Here is a 24,851-nt window from a genome sequence, read left to right on the forward strand (position 1 = left end):
TATTAGAGTTGGTGAGTATTTTTTCACGCTCCTCTGTTTCCAGGTAAATTCTTTGATCTATACGGCCCTATGTTATATAAATGTAGAAACACATATGTATTTCTAAATACTAGCATGTAGAACCCACAAAATGTCACTATATATACATATACAATGTATTTTAAAATTAATAGTATTTTATAGAAGACGAAGGCACTCTGCTCTATTTCTCCCAAATAACATTTTAAACGTGAGATATCAAAGTATTTCAGACCTCACAGAATAGTATGTATAAAGTAACATAAAATATGTAATACCATAAAAGTGAACTATTCCCATAATAATCTTGAAAGTACAGCATTAGCAATACACAAAGCAATTATGCTTTGTTACTAAATCTGATCACACTGAAATTTCCTGTCTTATCATATGTCAGAAAGAGTCTGGGTCCTAAAAATAATACCTAGAAATTTTGAGGTATGCAATAAACCACTTCTTGATGGGGGAATGTGATCTCCACAGATGTTTTATCAGGGAAGCATCTAAGGTTCAGGCATACGAATTTGAATACCAAAATTTCATGTAAGTTACTTAATATTAAACTCGTGTAATGCCACTTTGTTTTAATGACTACATAGACTTTAATGGGTTAACTTTGTATGAGGGTCAGGTTTTATATGTTTATATTTTCTTAGCCTTGGTCAGGAGAAGTGGTTTTGCTTGCCCTTGTGTGGTGCCAGAGTGGTAGGGTTTCACTCCGTTTGAAAACCTAGCACATCCCAAGAGGTTACCTTGGTGTAGATTTCTTTCTTTCTGTATTAAATCGCTCATTGTCGCAAAGTGACTGGTGCTGCTGGGCTTTGAAAGGAACTTCTAAGAGGTTAAAAAAAGCTTCTGTATGAAAGGATTTTTTACTTCTGCAGACAGAATACAGTTTGCAGCTGTTTGACTTGCGACAGTGATATGGATCTGATTGTATACAGTATAGCAGGAGCCGTGGATGCAGCTGGAATAGAGGTTATAAATTTTAAAAGCGATGCAGATTTTTGCCATTAATTGGCTGCTAATAAAAGCAAACTCAATGACTTCTAACTGTGGGAGCCTGTGGCTCTGTATCTGATATCAGGAATTCATACACATTACACAGTTTTAGTGATTCAGACCACGACTAATTGAAATATGAGGCATACTGATCAAATTTAGCATTACCAGCATGCACTATGGTTTGGGACTGTATGGCGACAAGGTAGCATTTATTACTTATTCTCCATAACACTGCTTGATTGAAATATCTAGCTATGTTGTCAGCAGAGGCCCAGCTGGGCTTTAGTACAGCTAATTAAGTCATTAAAAGAGAGGTCAAGCAATCTAATTCTTGCATACTAAAGTACAAAAAAGTCTTTTATTATATTTTTTTAATAAGTTAAGATTTGAATTTTTAAAGAATTTTCTTTTTAATAATAAATGCATTTGCTGGTTTATTTATTAAAGTCTTAATTTAAATATATGGAGGTAAGAAGTTATGAACTTGTCAATACACAATTTCCAAAGCAGTGTATATGGCTATGCTCCTTAGGTAAGCACATTGTGTATGTGATTTTTTAAAGTTGTTCAATAAATTAAATATTGATTCAAGCGGCATAGCTTCTAGTACTTTTCAACTTATTATTTCTGTACGGTGGTCTTACAAAATTATTCTTGTTTCAATTAAACACAAGAAAATACTGCATGTGCCAATACTGTATGGGCAAAATTTTCAAAAGATATACTTTATTGAGTACATTATGCATCCTGTAAATCAAAGCAAATATATAATATGACATTCTTTGTTTTGAGGGTTTTTGGGTAAAGGTATGAAGTTCTAATTGTTCATTCCTTTGTAATTTATCAAGTTCCTCTTGAAACTCCTTTCTCTATTTGCGAGAGTGTATAAGAATGTTTGTGTCAAATGAGCCATTGGGAATGGAAACATTAATTTGAATGAACATGCATCAGCATTGCTCAATTTTTTTTAAGTTGTGAGAAATACTGACATATTACCCAGAACACTGTTTATTTCCAAGTGTATGAATGGTATAATGGTAATCTAATATAATATTTTAAAGGATGATCATTGTTCTTTCCTTTATTATTTTAGTATGTATGAACTGTCCAATTTACATTTCCTCATGATAGGTTCCTAAGGTAAACACTGAACACAGTAGGTGTTCCAGAAATAATTACCCAACAAATAAGTGAACATCTTGGATATACTGTATCAGTTTCTTTAATAGTTTGGAGAAAAATTTCTAACTTTTGTGTCTTTTTTCCCTTTCACACTAACTCTCAATTAATCATAGTTTCCAAAGGTAGAATAGAAGTTGGAGCACGAAGCTCAAATTCGTTCATTTTAATACCATATATGAATGGATCTTGGAAAATGTTTGGGGAAGAAAACTATTTAAATTGCATGTTGAATTAACAATGAAATTCATTTGTGTTGTAATTCTGGATCCTTATTTGGTCCTTATATCTTTATATCACTAATAACTTGTAGAATCAGTTTCTTAGAGTATTGTATTATCAAGAAAATTCAAAAATCAAGTGAGTAGTAAGAGGAGAATGATTGGAGAAGCTTTGGAAAGTATGGGCAAAATGATACAAAATAGTTCAAATTACAAGGGCTGTCTTTGTTAGAAAATATCAAATGAGGTCTGCTTTAGAAAAATCCTGGAAAAGAACTATAGAGAGATGTAAGTCTTCTTCTAGTTTTCATATCTGTCGAGGATCTGTTTTCAGCATAAGATTGACATGGGACAACTGTTACTAATTTTTACACTTTTATTAGAGCTGAGCATGCAGCTCTAAATAAGCTACTGCTATTTTGGCAGGAACTGTACGTTTTTAAGTCAAATCTGCGCGGACCTCAAATAGCTTTATGGCAATGGCTTTCCAGAGATGGAGAAACCTTGCACTGTGTAAATATAGCTTGTCATTGTGTAGCTGTTATTGCATCAAAGCTTTTGGAAACAAAATTGGTATATAAAAAATGGTAAATTTTTTTATGAGGTCCAAGATGCAGCTCTCCTCGCTAATGTGTTTAATTCTGTTGGGGATACATTGTCATTCAGATCCTCTGGAGAACCAGATGCAATATAATTGAGAGTAGACACTGGCGCACCTGTTGTGAGATGTAGACTGTACAAAGTACATATTCACAAGTGAAGTCATGGAAACAGTCCTTTCTGGCGATCACCGTCGAAGTTCTGTTAAAAAAAGATTCTTGTGGCAAACACATTAGAAACTATTTTGTGTCTATTTCATTACTGCTTATTCAGTCCATGTCCCAGCACTTTTTTTTCCCTAGAGAAGAATAAAATCATGCTGTATGCAGAATCATACTAACAAACACAGGAGTAGTTTATTGTGGTTACAGAACAATATCAGAAATTTATTCTTTGTACCAAAAAAAAAATACTATGCTCTTTTGGGAAAGTAACTTTTTTTTTCCAGTTTTTCATTAGACACATGATAATTAGACCAAAGAATGATCATATTCTTCACAGGAGAATATGTGCTCAGTTAAAAGGAGTCCCTGCAATCAGAGTGACAGACAAATTCCTTGTCAGCCCTTCCACACTGACTCTCTCTTTGGTGTCCTGAACTCCAGCCTGTCTGTCAGGCTACCGGTCACTGGCAGTAGTGGATAAAGCTTTGGACCAGTCAAGGACCCATTACCAGTCTTCACAGAGGAATTAGAACACACATGAAGAGTTCACCTGCCCTCAAAAACATGTTCAAAAGCTTTATTGTTAATATATTCCAAACTGGATTCAAATAACAAGTAAATGTTTCTTTTTGAAATTTCCTTTACTCCTAGGTGAAAAAAAATATTGTTGACAGTTCCTCTTCAAAACTAAAAAAAAACATACTAATTTTTGTCAGTTATCTACTTAAAATAAGAATCTCATTTTTCAGGGTTCTGAAAGTCTATAATTTCTTAGCATACATTGATTACAAGGCCTATGAGTATGGAATATGACTGAGGACCAAAAGTCTGGTCTCAAAGGAATTCTAGCTCAGTTTTAAAATTAGAAGTTATGAAGGTTTTGGGTAAGCTCACGAATCTCTGGGCACCTGTCCAAAATGAACCTCTAAGTCGTTTGAAGTCTACCCATCACTAATATACACAGTGCAGTCTAATCCAGCTGTCTGCCCCTTTTCCTGTTTCCCTTTCTCTTTCTTCAATCTGTCCTGAGGTACCAGTAGCTACATACTGTGGGAGAGGTTTGGTAAAATGAATATTGCCTCTTGGAAATATTCCCATACACTGTATCTAGGGTTTTGTTTGGGGGAGGTGATAGGGGGAGAACAGGTAATACTCTAGTCATTTGTCTTTCTGATTGACATACATTCACACCATAATAATTCCTCCTTAACTTTCAAATTAAAAAATTATTTTAGCTATCAGGAATAACAATCATATCTTTGCAAGATTTGTTGTCTGTTTCAGCAAAAGATTATATAATTTTAAAGAGAGGTACAGATTTATAGATGAAAGTAAATAAATATAATTTTAGAAAATCAAATTAACATCCTTTAATACTGCAAGCATTTATTTTATACACTATTAATGTCTTAATCTTGCATGTCTTAAGAGAGTGGAATTTTAATTTTTTTAACATTTTACAGCTAATAGCTTGGCTAGTGACCTTACTATTTTAATATATCTTTATTTCAAATTCTTTTTCTTTAAAATAATTTTTGGTTAAGGATGAGTTTTGGATAAAGATAAAAAATTAATATAATGGCAAAGTAAAATCTGAGCATAGTTTATAAGAAATCTTTGTGATATATGCATTAAAAAATTCAGTTGGTGGTTAGAAGATATTTAACTAACCAAAATACTTAACATAGTGTGTCTTTTGAGAATCTCTCCTTTCTTGGTCATTTTATAGTGTTCATAATTGGATATTCATTTTTTTTGAAGGACTCATTCTATTGAGCTGTTTCTGAAACGGAAATTCTTTAAATATTTTTTTGCATATCTTCCGAAAACAGTAGCAGAGTCAATTTAAAGAATTTTATGTTGTTATCACAGAACCCGACACAAGTTAACTAAAAACACAGGGGGAGAACAGAGAAGCCAGTTTCGTCACTGCTCTGATCTGTGTAATAAAGCCCTATTTTATGTAAATAAAAGACTGATGAATTTGAGGGAAGAAAGAGAATGACTGGAGAAAAGACTGCAAGTTCAGATAAAGAAAATATTGAAGGCTTTTCTTTTGTCTTTTTTCACCATGTCCTTCTTGTTTTTCTCTTTTTCTTTCAGATCAAAATCCCCAAAGCATTGAGCCAATCTTTTGTGCAGATCACCATCCCAAGGACTGTGAAGTGCTATTGATGGAAAATGGGAGATTTACAGTCTTAAAAAATAAATAAATGAACAAACCAATCACACACACGTCTACACACACACACACACACACACACGCACCATTTAGAAATCTGTGTATCTGGGTTCTTATCTCAGCCTTCCCCTATGATAGTGGGCAGATTACTAAACACTTCTAATATATGTATTTTTCATCTCTAAGGTAGAATAGTAACCTAATTACATTTTGATGGTTTTGGGTAAATGAGATTGGAAAATGTTAAAGAACTCTGAAAATTCTATCACATTCAAAATTTCAACAGGGGTTTGTGGGAAGCTTACAAGCTGATTCTAAAATTCATATGGAAAAAAAAGAACAAAGAATAACTAAAATACTTTCTGAAGATTAAGAATAAGGAAGTAATTGGTATCATCGGGCCATAGTGATCAAGATGAAGTGTTACTGAGATAGGGGTAGACAGACAGACAAGAATGGAGAGCCGGGACAGAGATCTTTTCATAAGTGGAGGCTTGGGTACTGAACAGAGACTACCTCATGAGTCTGTGGGGGAAATGATACATTATGGTTTAGCCACATAGGAGGGAAAAAAGCAACATAAAATTCTAGATGAATTAAACATATTAATGTAAAAAGCTTAGTTTCAGTCTTTCAGAAGAAAATATAATATCAAGGAGGAAAAGCATTTTTTAAGACCCCAAAAGCACAAATTGTAAAGAAAAAGTTTCACATTTTGATTATATTGAGATGAGAATAATTTCTGTCTACCAAAAAATTCTATAAAAAGAGGAAAAAATAGTTAAACAGAGAGAAGATATTTGTGATATATGTGATAAAAGTTTAACATGTCGGGGCACATGGGTGGCTCAGTCAGTTGAGCGACGGACTTCGGCTCAGGTCATGATCTCACGGTTTGTGGGTTCAGGCCCTACGTTGGGCTCTGTGCTGACAGCTCAGAGCCTGGAGCTGATTCTGATTCTGTGTCTCCCTCTGTCTCTGCCCCTCCCCCACTCATGCTCTGTCTCTCTGTGTCTCAGAAATAACTAAAGATTAAAAAAAAATTAAAAAAAAAAAGTTTAACATGCCACATATGTAAAGAATTTCTACAAACCAAGAAGAAAAAGACACACACAACCCAACAGTAACATAGACAAAGAATATTCTTTTTTTTAAAGAATAAAGACTTTTCAGAAAAGACAAACTAATATAGTGAACAAGAGACGAAAAGATGCTTAGAATCATTAAATGTAGATTATAAGAATGAGAAATTATTATTAACATCTATCAGGCTAGCAGAAATTATATGTCTCAAAACTATTGAGTGTTGAGAAGGATGTGGAGAAGAGGGAAATTTTATGTACTGCTTGCGTGAGTATAATTTGGAACAATAACCTTACAGAATATTTGGCTCTAGTAAATTGGAGAGTGCACATACTTTCCGTAAAGGTTAGTAAATGGAGATGGTGACAGGAGGACAAAGAAATACTCTACTTTTCCACTTTTCTACAAGACAATGCACAAAGATGTCTAGTCTAGCACTCTTTACAATGGGATAAAAATGGAACATCTTGGATTTCCATCAGCGACCATTAGCTAAATAAAATGTGGTATAATCGTGCAATAGAATACTATAAATCAGTTCACATACATAAATTAGAAGCAGATGTGTATCACAGGGATAAAACTAGAAAACCTAATGATAAATGAAAATATAGGTTGTAGAATCCTATAGAACATGATACCATTTTATGCAATTTGAAAAAAACCCTAAAGGTTGTATATTGGTTTTGGTTACTATATATGTAGTTAAAAACATGAATGTGAAATATATACACACCCACTTCAGCATATTTATTAACTCTGTAGAGGGAGGACAAGAGGGAGATACATTCTCGGGGTACGTTCAAAGGAGTTTCAATTCTATTTGTAATATTTTCTCTTTGAACCAATGCAAACACAACCACACGTTAAGAACACTTTCCACTCATTGTATACTATATTTTTTTTCTGTTTCAATGAAATACTTAAATTTTGAGGTAATTGTTAGACATTGCCCATATTTATTAAAAATAATTACTAAAATTAAATCCAATGAAATTGCAATCAAATGAATGATATTAAGAAGTTGAGATTATTACGATGTAACAGCTTAGAGGAAGAGACATGCAGAGGGGGAAATCAACCTCAGAGGAGAGGACTCTGGCTGGGTGGAAGTAATGTCTCTGAGGGGAAGGAGGAGGCTGGATGGGAATCTGGAAAGACTACAAACTAGAAACACCTTCTGTCACTGGAATAAGTAGCCACTGCCAGACTGAAGACGCCCCACTAGGGTCATGTTAGAGAAACAGGAAGGACCAAGTCCCTTCTCCCTCATCCAGCCTTCTTAGCCTCCTTCCGGTGCCCCATGATGTCAGAGTTAGACAGAGAGCAGCTGCACAAACTGCAGTGTCGTTTTCAGAGCCCCAGCATGAGAATCATGAAACAGAGCGTAGAAGGGTTTTAAAGCTGAGAGACGAAAACAGGCATATACTTCAGCCATATCACAGAACCCCTACTTCCTGTCTTCCTCCCAGACTCCAGAATATCACTTTATGATGGTAAAAGTAGGACTGCTAATTCTCCCAAGGTCTGTCTTATATAGCCCTGCAAGAAGACAGAATTATTCTAGCCTCCTCCTACTGCTTCCTTGCAGGCATCCTCAACCACAGCTTCATGTAAACCTACCTCCATTAATAATACCCCTCTTTCCCCTGGTTTGGGTCTTCTGCAGATTTTATTCCCACTGAAAAAAACTTTGACAGACGATTTAAAATTTCTCTGTGCTTGAACTCTTGCTATAGTCTCGAAGCGTGACAGTGTTTATGTGAAACCTGTGACAAACCCTCACCTCAGATTTTTTCCATGCCATGGACTTCTCTATCTCCATTTTGCCTTCATAAAACCGACCCAGACCCATGGTTCCACATTAGATTTTGTGATTCCCTGAACATCCTCCCATGGTCAAATCTTCATCTCCGGTTCTTCATGTTTTTAGAATAAACACGGAACCATCTATCTCTTCCAGAATCTTCCTTCCATTCTGACTTTGTGAAATAACTACTGTCTTCCTTTAGTTTTCAGTTTTCTCCTTGTCTATCAGTGCCTCTCTGGGTTTTTCTCTTTATCCTACTTGCCTTAGACCCTAAGAACAACACTTTAACAATATTATTGTAATTAGCTTTTACTGTCCCTCTCTGGCCTTGTTCCTTCATTGTAGACCCCTTGCAGACCACCGATCCTGGATGAATGCAGGGACCTAGGTTCTTTACTCTTGCACTAGGAATGCTACTGGGGCCACCCAGATTCTTGCCTCTTCAGCCAGGATTTTTGTAGGTTTAGGGTGCTTTTGCCACCTCTGTGTTTTTGTCTCTAACCTACTGTGGTCTGTCCATTACTTTGCTGAATCTTCTCTTATTTAAGGATGACATACAATTTTAGAATCAATGAAAACTGTCGATTGTTATCTTACTTGGTCTCTCAATATATTTAACATTATTGAACTTTTTCACATTTGGTTTTATGTTTTTTTTTTTTTTAAGTTTACTTATTTATTTTGAGAGATGCTCAGCCCAGAGCCCCACACCGGGGCTCCAGCTCACGAACTGTGAGATCATGACCTGAGCAGAAATCAAGGGTCAGGCGCTTCACCAGCTGAGCCATCCAGACACCCCTAGTTCTGTGTTCTTTTTTCTTCAGATCTGTTCCCACCATTCTGCTCTTTTTCCTTAGTGCACTTTTTAAGCTTTTATTTTTCAGCCTGTGTCTTTAATATTGGAATTACTATGGCTCTTTCTCATTTTATATTCTTTCCCACTGAGTTATACCTTTCATTCCTATAGCTTCCATGACACCAATTAATGCCTCATCTAGCTCGTTTGGATCACACCTTGCATGTGCACATTCCTACCTATGTCCCATATCCACTTTGACCTATCCCATTCCCTATCTTGCCACTGCCCACTCAGTTTATGGAGCCAGGAATATGGTAGCAAATTAATCTCAGTCTTTCCTTCTTCTTCATTCTGCATATTTAAACAACTAAGTCTACTTTCTGAAAACCTTTCAAGTAAGGCCCTTCTAAGTTTTCTTCCTTCTTCATCATTGTTGTCTTCTAGTCCATTCTCCATTCCACCATGAAAGTGATTTAAAACATTTAATTTAAAAAAATATAATTTTTTAAAAAAGTTTTTTAATGTTTATTTATTTTTGAGAGAGAGGGAGACAGAACATGAGCAGTATTGGGGTGGAGAGAGAAGGAGACACAGAATGCGAAGCAGGTTCCAGGCTCTGAGCTGTCAGCACAGAGCCCGATGCGGGCCCCAAACCCATGAACCGCAAGATCATGACCTGAGCCGAAGTCGGGCACTTAACCAACTGAGTCACCCAGGTGTTCCTAATCATTTTTTTTTTTTTTTTAGATTTTATTTTTAAGTAACCTCTACACCCAACATTGGGTTTAAACACACAACCCTGAAATTGAGGGTCGCATGCCCCACCAACTGAACTAGCTAAGCACCCCAAAATCTGATTTCTTTGCCTTCTACCTAACATCTTCTTATAGTTCTCCACTGCCTACCTAATCCCTCTGCAAAGTAACAAGTATCTTTGGAGTGTGACCTCTGCCTCATCTGACTTTCTCACCCTCACAGGGTCTGTGGTACAGCTATTCTGAGCTTCTTGCCAGTCCTTAAATACATTCTGCAATTTTCATGTTTCTCCATGTCTGCACATGTCGTTCCCTTGATCTGGAACTTCTCCCTCCTCCCTGTCCGTCCCTACTTAGTCTGCTTGGAAACCTTCAACTTTTCTTCTTTGCCTTTAAGTTGTAGATTAAGCACTTTTTCCCCCTCTGATGCCTGTGGAGACATCATCTTTAAACATGAGCACATGGGACTTGATGTCACCCCTATATGGTTCTAGAACCTGGATCTGCCTGGATATAGTGCATAAGAAATTTTGATGAGCCTTTAAAGTTCAACGATGATATGAACCTCACAGACATCTTAGGAGGATTGCATGTGGTAAGTGATAAAGGGGTGAAAGAGATAAAATACACAGCCAGTACTGGGCATCTGGCAGACATTCAGTCAGATGCTGTTATCATTATTGTGACTGTGAATATTAATGACAAGCATGATGTTATTAACAGCAACATTTCAGGCACTCGCATGCAGACTTAGATATTCAATCCTATAGATCCTGAATAAGTCTATATTGCCCATGTAAATTCTGTGTATGTAAGTCTTTCCCTCAAAACTGAGTTCCTTAAAAACAGTGCCTTTCTTCACTTGATCTTAGCCAAAAGGCCGAGAAGTGATAAAACAGTGCTTTTCTTATAATGAATTAATTTAAATATGCCAAAACCCATTTTGAGAAGATTTGAAGCAGCTTATGTATAATGATACAATAAAATGTATAGGTGTAAGAATGATGACAAAAGGAAATATGGGTAGGGACATAAACAAGAGTATAAAAAATAAAATCAAATAAAAAATAAAAATAAAACTACATGGACTATGTAACAGGATAGGTAACAGATTTATCTGTGAGCTTCCTAGTGGCCAAGGCAAAGAGGAAAAGAATGATTTACAACCTCTACAAGGGGAAAAATCCACCAGTTACTTTGGATAAGCATAGCTTTCCCTGGAACTGAAAAATTTCTCTGATGCATTCACCAGAAAATGACACCGTCGTATGCTGTGAATACTTGCTAGTCAAATTGTGGTTCTTGATCCAATATCACCTAGGAACTTGTTAGGCATGCAGAAACTCAAGGTCCACCCAAACCTACTAAACTCAAAAAAAACCCTCACACTTTAACAAGATTCCCAGATGATTTATGTGTTTTAAAACTTGTGAAGCACTGCTATTGGGGACAATATTTTCAATAACTCCCCTCAAATAAATTAGAGAGTTTCCTACGATGTTTTTTTATATGTTTTTCTTGGATTCAAATATATAGAAACTTATTTCAGGAAATATAATCCAGTTCCCAGATTTGACGTACCTTTCATATCTTTCCAAATATGTTTTAAATCTGTCTTTTAATGAAGACATAAAACATTATAGAGTCATAGTTCTTTTCCATTCACTTTCCCCTGCCTTCTTCCTTGAAGGTAATCACTACTGGAGGGTGGGGAATATCTTTCCCATGCAGACTTTCATAGTTTCCCACTCATGAGGGCATCTATAAAATATAATTATTTAAGTAACTACTTTGTTTGAAGATCCTCCATGGAAACCCAGGATAGAGCATGAAAACCTAATCAGTAAGCGAAGTTCATACAAAGTACAGAATCTGTGTGAAGGAAGTACTTTCAGGCTTAATCCAAGGAAAGAATTTAGATTTTAGAACTATGAGAATGGGTGGAAAAAAAAAAAGAATGGTTGGGCAACATTTTGTTTTGGTAATGCTTCAGGAGAAGAATTGGACAGGGGAGAATCCAATGTTATATTTAGTAGCTGCAGTATTGGAGCACAATGACAGTACTGTTGTGTCAGCATTAAATTCTGATACTTTTTTTTCCTTTCTTTTTTAGGGGAGAGAAGTTTACCACCTTTCACTGCACTCTGTCTTTTATTTATGTTTATTTTTGAGAGAGAGAGAGAGAGAGAGAGAGCGAGAGAACACATGAGCAGGGGAGTGGCAGAGAGAGGGAGAGACAGAATCTGGAGCAGGATCTAGGCTCTGAGCTGTCAGCACAGAGCCCAACAAGGGGATCAGACTCATGAACCACGAGATCATGACCTGAGCAGAAGTCCAATGCTTAACTGACTGAGCCATCCTGGTGCCCCTCACTACTCTCTATCTTTAGTGCTGCTCCACTTGAGAGAGAGGAGAGTGCCAGGTATGAGGGCCCACAGAGCTAGGGGAAGGGGCTCTGATAAAATATATGATCCAAGGAGAAGGTGGGCAGGGTCTAGAGAATGCATCTGGCTCCAGAAGAAGGAAGGGCACAGGGAGAAAAGGGAATCTAGATCAGGGGAAGGATAGGGAATTGGCCCTGTTAACATCCTGCCCACTCTTTTCTTTGCTCTCATCCTCCACTTTTTTTTCCTTGCTATTCTCCCATTCTCTAGAAAATTCTTGCTCCCCTCCTCGAATTCTACGATGACTCCATCAGGATCTCCAGATCATCTGCCAAACCTGTTCTGGAGAAAATACAAATGGTCAGTAAATGTAGAAATGTCATAAATGTAGAAACCATGTTCAAATTTACTAGTAAGCCAAGGAAAGCTAGTTAAAATGACATAAAATACCTTGGAAGGGTTTTAAACCTAAGGAGAAGTGGTCAGAATACTTTCAAAATGAGTGCAGCTTCATTCAACCCTGAGCAGCTTTAGTTCTCTAGGTTTATCTTAAGCATAAATTATTTTGATTTGAGGCAATTTTCAAATACCAAAAGGAACAGTGCTGTACAAACAAAGCGAGCATTTTGGCACTTAAAAACAGGACAGAATCCCAGACTTCTGAAAGCCAGCAAAGCAATCACTAATTATATTCTCTGGTAAGAAGCTGGAATGCAGATATTTGCAGCACATGCAAAGGCAGAATCATTACTCTATTAGGTTTAGTCTGGATGTCAAAGGGCATCATGAAAATTGCACATTTACTCATCATAAAACTGTGCAGGATATTGGAAAGGTGACCATTAAAATTTTGGTGACTGGGATGATCTACATGGAATGAGTTATTGTGTTGTCACTTGATAATCTTTATGTGCTATGTTTTGCTAATCAAGTTGGCCTAGCTGTGGAGGGCAATAGAGGAATTTGGTGGTGGTAGTGATAGGAGAATTTACCAAAAGATATGTCAGCTAGGAGATTGCTCTGGCCCACTAGCCTACATATTCACCAGGATCCCGTCATGCTTGACCATTCTCTGATTCTTTGGTAAGGCTGCTCCAGCAATATTCAGTAAATTCTCACCTTCGTGGAGTCATGAGAGGCTGTCTTTCCGCTCTTGTGTCGAAGTGGAAGATGAGTGGCACTGACCTGTGAGGTTTATTACTACTATTATTAATTATTCTTATTTTACCTTGGAGTCTTTATTTTTGACAGAGGTCTGACTTCCCAAGGGCGAAAGTTAGCCATTTCAGGACTTCATCATATTCTTTCTTCAACCACCTTTTAACCCCTCTTTTCAACCACTGTTCCACAGAACCTACCTAGAAAGTGAAACTGCATACAATAAAAGGAACACAGGCACAGAATGTTTAAGATTTTTATGCTTGGGGAAATGACACTAAGTTTCCCAGTTAAAATATGGTTCCAGAAGAGAGAGGATTACTTCATTGTGACACCAGTGAAGCTCCCCCTTCCTGTCCATTTGGTAGAATGTAGTCATCATTGATGTAACGTCTATGCGATACCGAAAAGTCATAACTTGTCCTGAGCTGCATATAGGTCTTAAGCCTCTTTTCAAGCTCTGTTTATTTTCATTAAGCCATTTCTTTTTTAACTCAGGTGATGTATTTGTGTTTAGAAATGTATAACTTTGGCTTCCTTGGTTATTTTTCCCTCATGAAGACTTTATGCTGGTAAATGGGCACGAAAGGGTATTTGTATAATTACTAGTTTCATCTGGAAGCTCTGTGCACTTGGTATACTCCTCAGCGCAGTTTTAGCTCAGGTATTAATAATGTTTCTTGACGAGTTGATGATGTTGGTACTGATGGCAATGGAAAGAAAATGAGAATAAAATTAGGATAGTGAGATTTAGGAACAGAGCAGAAGTATGTTTTCATCTTTACATAAAGTGCTCTTTGAGAAAAGATTGTTTTGTGCTTTTACCAACATAGAATGTCTGTGGCACTCATGCTGGAAATATACACGTGGCTACTTGCTTGTTGACTTAGAACAGGCATAGACCTGACTTTAGTTGCAAGTTTTGAGGCTATTTCTTCCTATAAGACACGAGAGAAAACCATCTCTCTGTCATTTGGCAATTTAAAAGTGTAATAATTATTTCTTATCATTCATAGTTTATATGAGGTCACTAGAGATTAGGTAGATGGGCTAGTCCATATTATTCCATACAGAATATGTTTTTAAAATTGAGAATAGAAGTTACTTTCAGCTACTCCAGGATTACAAATGTTACTAAACAAATTCCTTGATTTTACTGTTTTGAATATTGGTATAGAAATTATCAGAGGTATTTATGTAGTTGTCTTCATATGTTTTTAAAAGTATTGTAATATTGCTCCTTTCCCCAAAAGCGGGTTATGAAAACTTTTAATTGTTATTCCTATGTATTGTAGATTTGTTTCTACTTTTTCGTAGCCTGCCATGATTACTGGTCTGTTGGCCCTGCTACTTAGGTCTGCAGTATATTTTCCCCCCTTTTTGTGAACTGGAATCTACCTCAGAACTTAAAAAGGTGGACTGAATATTAGAGTGAGTTGGCCTGGTTTCTTCCCATCTTTTTCTGTTTCTTATTACTAGAGATTTCTCAAGAGTGAAACATTGACATCTGAATCACATGGGGTGACTGTACACAGTAAAGGTATGCCATAGATACATAATGTATGGGAATCATAATGTATGGCAGTGGAGCTAGGGAATATACATTTTAGCAAATTCCCTGGGTGACTTGTGCATATTAATATGAAGAATTGTTGGACTGGTAATCCCTTATACTGCTTTCACAACCTTCTGCTTTGACCACAAAAGTATAGTTGATCATTAGTACAGCTTCTTAGACTCCAGCCAATCCCTGGATAGGAAAAATTGAATAGTAATATTGTGTTAGATTGGACTGAAGTTTGTTAAGATGTCTTGAGGTTCGCATGAAATGATATCTGATGCTTTTCTGGGTTTGCTCCAGAAGGGTTGATGGAGGTGGGGGGTGGGATCTAATGGGGCAGCCTTCCTGTTACAATTATTTTGCCCCAGCCTCCCACTGGATATAATTTGGCTAATTCCTTACTTGTTCTTTCTAGCTCAAATGGAAAATCATCAGAATATTCTGGGGGTACTCAGTATCAGCCTTGGAATGGACTATGTCATTTTCTCTGAGGAATGACAGCAAAGGTATTAAAGCAGCGGTAATATAGAGAATCTATATGGAAGTTCTTCAACTTCCTTCTAGCCAAGCAAGACATTTATGGGCATCTACCTTCATTCTTTCCTTTCCCCTTTTCTTAAAATGGAGTAGGTGGCACTGCCCATTCCCTCCCAGCTAGGGCTCTTCCCTCCATCTATGCTCTAGATCCCCATTCTCCCAGTTTCTAAGTGACTTTGATTTATTGATTATCCCCATTCTCTGGATCATCAATTTCCTGTTCTTATTGGCTTCTTCCTCTCAGATCTTTACCATGCTCAAATCTCCCTCAGCTTTTTGAAATTCAGCTTCTACCTCTAACATCTCCACTTCTCTCTTCCTCTTAATGGTCCAAGTTAACAAAAGCCTTATGTACGCTCTCGCCTTATGTCCTCATTCTCCAATTTTTCTCTGACCCACTATGATTTCATATTGGGGCCCTCACACCACTAAAATGGCTTTGCCAGTCCCAAAATGTCTCTTTACATTAATAAATCCAATAGACACTTCACAGTCTTTTTCTTTGTTTGCTTGGCAGCATGTGAGATTATTGGTCCTTTCGTTTGTTCTGAAATCCTTCTTTCCTACTTATACGGCGTCTTTATCCCTCCCTTATATGCCACTCTACTTCTTGTTCTGGCCATGGTACATATATTTCAGTTCTCTGAGTTCTTTATTTTCCATCAACAATTCTTTTTTGCATTTCTATCCATCTAAGACTGTTTTCGTCCTCCTCACTGATGCCTTCACACTATCCTCTATTCCTTTCTGTACTGCTTCTGTTTTTTTAACACTGGCTAAAATGCTCATTCCATTCATTTCCACAGAACTCCTTACATGGCATTTTTTTCACCGTACTTTAATTACCCATTGTCTATGTTCCTCAGTAGAGTATAAACTATATAAGGCTGAAGATTATGTCAATTGTTTTCACTGACTTTTCTCTAGTGTTTAGTAGCCTACAATAGTGACTGGTATGGGGGTCAGACAGGAGCATAATCAATACGTACTATATAAATTAATAGAAATATGCATGTACATACACTTGCATGTGCACACACACAGACACACACACACAACTATGGTCCTATGGATACTGTGGAAAATCTAATTGAGTATGTGACAATATTTCATCTCTCAGCCATAGATTTAATTAACTACTATTGGGAAGATAGGTTCACAAAAGTGTGCAACAAAAACAGGAAATTCTTGGAGACAAGCGGGTGATGCAAACAGTATACGTGTTAAGAAAAGAGTGATTGCATGCTCAGCTGACGTGGGCAATATACAGAAAACAAAATTCTTTTAAAACTTAACCTTAAAGGGTAATGTGAGTTTCTAAAGTGAGATATAGGAAGAAGGTGTTTCTTGACAGAGCTAATAATGGAGTAGAGAAGCGCAGTGCAAAATGAAGAGATAGTGACAAGCCAGGTATTCAGCTGAAGCAAATATATTCCGGGCAAGAATAAAAGACAAAATCAGGAAGGTTGGCAGGTTGTCAAAATTCGTGAAACAAACAAAAAATGATAAGGTTTAAGCTTTATTCTTTAGTAAGTGGGAAATCACTAAAATACTAAACTTCACATTTTTCTGTGCATACTAACATGAAGTATAAAGTTATTAGCTATATTTGCTTTTCCCCTTAAGCATTCATTTGGTCAGCTTCAACTCACATCTTAACAGAGGTCGTGTGATTCAGAGCCCTCTTCCAATGAACTCATTGCATGCGGCTTCTGTATATGAAATGATTGTCCTTGACAATTTATTGTTTCACTACTTTAAAATTTCTATTAAAATAAAAAAAAATACCAGGATGTTTAGCTGTTTTGGCTGACAATTACTTAGTATTAACAGAGAATTGAATTAACATGAAACACATCATTTCAGATAATTAGGGAATTGTTGAATGAGTACAGATCTAATTTTAATTTCTGCAACATGTTCAGACATTCTCCTTTGGTACCTTGTACTAAGTCATGAATTTTTGCCATCCCTCCACAGGTTTCTGGTTCATATTCAAGCCCATCTGAGTTCACTTTTTAATATTATTTATACATCAACTGAGTGATTTGCTCAACTTATATATATACTTAAACATGAATTATCTTCCCACAATTAATCTAAATGTGATTTAAAAACACAAGCTTAGTTACTCTGTGCATTTTTATTATATACTTTGGTGGTGCTAACATTTTATTAACGAGGCATAGCCTCAAATTCCCTCTATTCCCTTTTTGTTACTTTACAGTCTAATTCCAAAGGTAGTTGATTCAATCTCCTTAGTCTTCAAGCTTTGAATTTCACAATCACTTCTCTGCACTCTTAGAAGATGCATTTCTAAGTTACTGACAAATTCGGCACAAATGTTCTCTGGGGGCCTCCCAAGGAAATCCACAAATGTGCTTCTTGAAAGACCACCTTTTGGATGCTGGCCATGGCAGTGCTGGCCAGCATTAGCTAGGAAAGAACTACAGACTACACCAGCTGAGTGAAAAGACATTCTCTTCCCTTTCTTAAAAACCCCCTTCCTCCTGCTACAGCCCTGGAATACTTAGAAGTGGGAAGGAAGGAAGGCAAGGACCCAAAAAGTATAGCTGCCATTTTGCTTTCGCAGACCATGCTCTGGCTGAGCTGGGGGCTGGGGGTGGGGGGGAGAGGAGATTATTTGGATTGGATGTTAAATTCAAGTTTTCAATTAAATTAATTTAAAATTCAAAAAGTCTAAAGTGAGACTTGATTTCCCAAATAACTATTGTTTTAGCTGGAAATGCCTGGATAGCTACTGGCATATACTGGAAATATGACCATGGAAAGGGAGATTTGAAAGAGCATCTTAAAGACAATGGTGGAAGAAAAACAAAGCTGTTTTCTATCTGCACCTCATCCAGTTCAATTCACTTAATTTATTTGCAATACTACTTATCTTTGTACTGTTGTACTTTGGTACATTAAAGTAGTCTTTGTAATTGTACAACTAAAATAAAAAAAAGCAGCCTCTAAATTATCTTAACCCTTCCCTCCCTCTTATAGTTTCTCTGTGTTTTCCCTCCTTCTTTCTTCCCTTCCTTCCTTCCCTCCTTCCTCCTATCTTTCCAAAAATATGGAGACCATACTCTATGTCAGGCACTGTGCTAGGCGTCAAGAATATGCAAAGGAGAAAGACGGAAATAACCTTTGCCTCCACGGAGTTTACATTTTAGTATAAGAAAATAAGCAGTTAATAATAGTTTTGAACTGAGACTGAGTGAATTGAGGGAGCATGCCATAAGAATATTTGGTAAAGAATATTCCATGTAGAGGGAAAAGTAAATATAAAAAACCTTAAGCAAGAGTGTGATCAGCAGTCCTGAGGAAGAACAAAGCCTGAAAGAAATATGGGGAAAGTGACAGAAGATAAAATTAGGAAAGTGGGGCTAGAGACAGATGATGTAGGACCTTGGGTGTTCAGAGTTTATCCTAAATGTGACAGAAAACCATTGCATGGCTCCAGTTAGTGACATAACTGGATTTGGGTTCTAAATATAGACCATAAGGAGACAAGAGTGAATACCAAATGACCAGTTTAGAAGCTATACTAGTCGTCCAGGCAAATATGACAAATGGTTTTGCTAAGGAGATAGAGGTAAATACGATAAGATACTATTGGATTCTGGTTATAAGCTGAAGATGAAGCTGACAGAACTTATTGATGAACTAGATACAAAATATGCAAAAGAGAAGTCAAAGATGTTTCCCAGGTTTGTTTCTTTATGTTTTTGTTCACTTTCCAGAGTAATTGGCAGAAGTTTGGTGTCATTTACAGTGATACAAAAGAGCACACAAAGAGCAGAATTGGGGGAAAAACCAAGAGTTTAATTTTTGCTATATAAGTTGGAGATGCCTATTAAACACGTTGCCTATGGCATATGAGTTGACAGGACAGGTAGGATAGGCGATATAAATATGGTATTCACCAATTTATAGTTGGTATTTAAAACCACGTGATTGTGGTTGACCACCATGGGAATGCAGAAGCAAAGAAGAGGCTGAAGACCTGAGCCTGTCTTACTTCAGCAGTCAAAAGAGAAAGGGAAAGGAGAATATCCATCCATGAAGCCGAGAAGATGTGTCCAGTGACTTCCTGAAAGCTAAATAAGAAACAAACAAACAAAAAGTCTCCAAGAAGGTGGACGTGATCAGTTGTAAAATGCCACAAAGGGAGGAAGTTAGATGAAGACTAACTGGATGCCATACATTTGTAAGCGTGGACATCACTGGTGACTTTGATGAAGGAAGGTTCAGTGGAATAGAAGAGTTGAAAGCTTGATGGAAGTTGGTTCAGGGGCAAATGGGAAGATAGGAAATAGGGAGAGTGAAACGATAATCCTTCAGAGTAGGTTTGCTGAAAAGAGGAGCAGAGAAATGGGGTGAGAGCTGCAGATGAGGAGGGATCAAAAGAGGGTTTGTTTTTAGATAAGTAATAATACAAGACATTTGTGTGCGGTTGGGAATGATCCAATAGAGTAGGGGAGAAATCTTGATGTGCGAGAGAAGAGACAATTACAGGAACAAAGTAGGTTAAGAAGGTAAAAAGGGGATGAGATGCAGCGAATAGTTGGGCCTTTGATAAGAGAATGACATCAGTTGTGCCCTGCATACACAGAGAGAATGAACTAAATCTGTATACCTAAGAGAATCAGGTTGGGGCTCTGGGGTGGCTCAGTCGGTCAAGCATCTGGCTCTTGGTTTCTGCTCAGGTCATGATCTCAGGGTTCGTGAATTTGAGCCTCTGGTGGGGCTCTGCGCTGACAGTGAGAAGCCTATTTGGGATTCTCTCTCTCCCTCTCTCTCTGCTGATCCCCTACTCATGCACATGTTCTCTCTCTCTCTCTCTCTCTCTCCCTCTCTTTCTCTGTCCCTCCCACATTCTGTCTCTCTCTCTCTCTCTCTCTCTCTCTTAAAATAAATAAATAAACTTTAAAACAATTTTAAAAAATCAGGTCATGTAGACTTTGGAAAAGCCCTCATAAATGGGAAGCTAGGAATGTAAAGACCTAACATTTAATTGAGCCATTTTTACTGATCAGATGGTCATGTCACCTACCCCACACAGATCTATTGGCATATGGGGCTTAGACACTGCTGGGGGAAGGTGGCAGGAGCCTACATATTTACTGGAACACGTAGCTTTTATGTAATGACATCAATAATAAGTACCAGGGCATCTTTAATGTGCCAGCTACTGGGTCAGGCTCTGAGGAGACCATGATGGAAAAGACAAAGTCACGGCCCAAGTGATCTTGCATTCTAGGAAAAGAGATAATGGGCAAAAAGATGAGTAAATAAATAAGACATTGTCTGGTGACACTTGTTAGAAAAACTAAAAACAAAAAAAACATATAGGGAAATGTTATAGAAATTCTACTTCATTCCATTGAGATTGAATTGATAAAATATGGGGCCCATATGCCCCAGATACACAAAATGTGTTCTGGTCTCTATGAGAGTAATATCTTTCTTCCTCACAAACTTTGAGGCAGGTGAAGCAAGACAGAAATAATTCTCAGTTTTCTGACAAGGAAGTACAGATTCAGGGAATTGGGCACAAGTTGTAAATGAAGACTCAAATACAGGTATTTGGGCCTCAGGCTTATTGTCTTCTTTAAGATAGCAGGAAAAGGTGTGTATAATAAATTGAATATGCCTATCATCCAATTTCAAAATCATCCTATAAGTTCAAAAACAAATACAAGTGTAAACAGACTAAAATTAACATCATTTAGATTTCCAAATGATCTAAGAAATTTAGGTTGTACTTTCTGAGAAAAATGTAAACCTATATTATAATCAATCTTCTATAATGACACTCTTAGGTTGTGAGAATTTTTTAATGTCATTTCTTAAATTATTTCATTTTAATATTGTTATTCTTTATTTTGTATCATAAACATTATTATATACTCAGGGAAAAGTCATTTATAAAGTGTGTGTGTTAGGGGTGGTTGGGGTGTTTTGTTTTGTTTTGTTTTTTGAGACTACAGAGGGAGATTTTCCTAAATAGAGAGAGAAATATTTTAAACTAATACCCTCTAAAATTTCACTTTGGAAACATGAAACCATTTGGGGAATATAAATGTGCTGTACAAGCCTGTTGGCTAAGCAACTCTAAAGCCACAGATTCCTTGTTAACTAAATGCTAAAGCAATGGATAAAAAAAGTATGATTGCTCTAATACCCTCTTTTTCCTTGTACTTAAACTAGGCAACAATTTGGATCTGAAAGACAATTTTATCTTTTAAGCTCTTGAAAATTTTGAGTCATTGGTATTTGTGCTGCTCATTATAACCAACAGAGTTTTGAAACTTATTTTGCAAACTTTCTGAGTGTGGTAAAATTAAATTAAACCTTAACTACTAAAAATGTGATGTTTCTAGAAAGGGCACCGCGTGAAATTCTAGGCTGCCTTTCTTCATCTCAGTTTTGTAGATGGAAAGTCTAGGTTTTTAAATGTTTTGACAGTTGTTAAAATGCACACTGTTTATGACGAAGGAGAGCGGTATAGTAATTTTATGAATGTGAAACAAGTGAGAACCAAACAGCTTAATATTGACTTTTATTTTGGGGTTCCAGACTTTTGGTAATCTTATGCATAAACTTGGGGAAGTCAAATATCACAGGGAGTGTCTAAAATCTTTGTCTGAAAGTCTTTTTGTTCTTAACTGTCCGAGAATATAAAAAATCAGCTGTGGTATTTTCAGAACTATCCAATTTCAAATGCCCTTTTATTCAGTGCTTTTATGACCAGTTGCTTGACAACATATAGATATGGTTACTTCATGCGAATGTTTCAATGCCATTGGTGCTGGCCTGTATTTCTGGACATATGCTGATATACAGACTTTAAACTCGCTTTAGTCTTTTGCATTCGCACAGATTTTAGCGATTTCTGTAACCTAAAAATTTTCCTCTATGCACTATTTGAAATGTGCTTTGAGACAAGTTTTAGTTACTAGATGGGTAATGTGTTGGGTGTGGTTTAACAGAGATATGGTACTCATTAGACATTAAACAGGCTACATGCAAACTTAACCTTTAAAAAAAAATCTCTGTTCCTGTATTACGTCAGAATATTTTTTGTTTGTTTGTTCTCATTTTTTGAGAATGAATTTTTGTTGTAATCAAAAAACTGGAAGTTTTAAAATATAGATATTCTAAATAGATCATTTTTTATTATATATATATATATATATATATAACTTCAACATAAACCTATATTTCAATAGTAATTATGATCTTTAATCTCCATTTGGCTTTTAATATCCATTTTGTTAGGAATATATATATATATATATATACACAAACATATATATATCTACACAAACATTAGAGCTGTTTCTCTGCACTTATAAATTTCTATAGAATATTTTATACACATAGATAATAACATACTTTTATGGTAAAATCACACAATATGTCCAATATTTGGAACACATTGGAGAGATATACCCCTATAAAAATTTTTCACTATATTTTGCTTCATATATCATCTTAATCATTATTACGAGAGTGAGAAGATTAATGATACAATAGACCAAAAATAGAAGAAAAAGGTAGGATTAACTCAACACAAAAAATTTAGGTAAATGATTGAATTTAAAATAACCACTTATTAGATCTTCAAGGTTTAGTAAATGCCTTAAAGCTAAATGTTTAAACTGCTAACTTGGCGGAGAGAATGCCTTAGACCACAGTTCCAGGTTAAAGCAGTTGTATGTTTGAATTAAAAACAATGTGCATGGGGGTCCCAAGCAATTCTAAGGGATTATTTTTTCCTTTTAAGAAAAACACCGCCTTGTGGATCACCAAGTCCAGATTTGTACAAAGAAAAACTAGTTGAGGGCTGAGACGGAGAGCTGATACATTTCAAGTAGGACCGGCCGGCTGCACTTGTGAGCGGTGACAGATTTCTGTGAAATATAATCCTGATTAAAAATGCATGTGTGAAACCTCTTCGAATAAAGCGCTGTGTCCCAACAGCATTTTTTGAGCTCCTGCATGTGAGAAAGGAAGACTAATGTAGCTACTCTTGTAGTCTTTATCTTTGCTGGCTGTTTTGCATTTCTGAAATTGTCTCCATCTAGGACTTTGAGTTAGGAAGAATTGTATATTTTTTGTTGAACAAAAGCCAGTGACACTCGCGGGTTTAGAAATTCAGGGATTCAATGCATACACATACACACTGCCTTTTTATAAAAATACGTCTAAATAAAACCAATGCACTAAGTGATAAAATGTTGTGATTTAGATGAACATCAATGACTATGATAGTGAGGCCTCACCACCACTAAGTCGTGTAAAATACAAAGAGGCATATGTGTGCCACTACTTTGCACAGATTAGCAACTCTGTTGTTGCCACTCTATTACTTTCGCAGTACCAAGCTTTAATCAACCACTGAACAATTTTGAGTGTGTGTATAAAACCAGTTTTCTTCATTTGGGGTCCAGATTTGAGGGGGTTCATGTATAAAGCTTGAGAGGTTTCTAAAATAGAGATGAGATAAATCTTTCCAGTAAAAAATAAAAACAGTTAACGTAACCATGAAAGTGCCTGGTAAAATCTGAGCAAGCTAAGTTGTCTTTGTGCCTGTGTGTTCACGCTACCCCAACTCTGTGCAACGTAGATCCTGGGAATATGGCCTAGAATGCCCCTAATTATGGCCATATCTTTGTTGGGATCCAAAAGATGGGCATAAACCTTGCGGATATGCATTTGCTCAAATCCTTAGAAAATTGGGGAGAAAATCAGTAGAATGACTCAGAGGAGTAACATAGATTATCTGGCGCTGCACCTGTCTCTAGTTAGTTGTGTAATTGTGATGCAGGCAGACAGACAGACAGACATGTACACAGGTGCACGTGTATACATTTATATAGATGAAACAAATAGATCAGAAACATATTTATTGAGCTTCTTCTGCGGGCTCCATGGTTTGAATTTAAAATGGTCTGAAGCTTTCTGCATAATCATAACTCCCAACTGGAAACATTTTAATGGCATCTGTCCAAACACAATAAAATACTCTGAATCTGTCTTTGGTAAAATGTGTGTCGAGGTCGTGCCCTGTGTGCGTTTCTTTGTCTTGTTTCCTCTTTCATGCCTCAGTCTAGTACCCCGTCGCTCTCTGGTAGTCTCCAGTTCTTCACAGGAAAACATGAAAATTAACTCACAAAAGCAATGCATGTAACATATGGCCACTGAGTTTCCTCTTGATCATGTAATCATGAAAAGATTCAAGATTTTAGGATTTCTAATTTCGCACAACCAAGCGAGCAGGTGAGAACAACGTATTGGCCTTCTTTTAGGCCTCAGAGTTGAAAATATTATTAAATGCATAGTTGCCTTCAATTCTTTACTTATTCAGGGACCGCATATTG

Source organism: Panthera uncia, chromosome B1 (assembly GCF_023721935.1).
Source record: "Panthera uncia isolate 11264 chromosome B1, Puncia_PCG_1.0, whole genome shotgun sequence".
NCBI classification, from domain to species: Eukaryota; Metazoa; Chordata; class Mammalia; order Carnivora; family Felidae; genus Panthera; species Panthera uncia.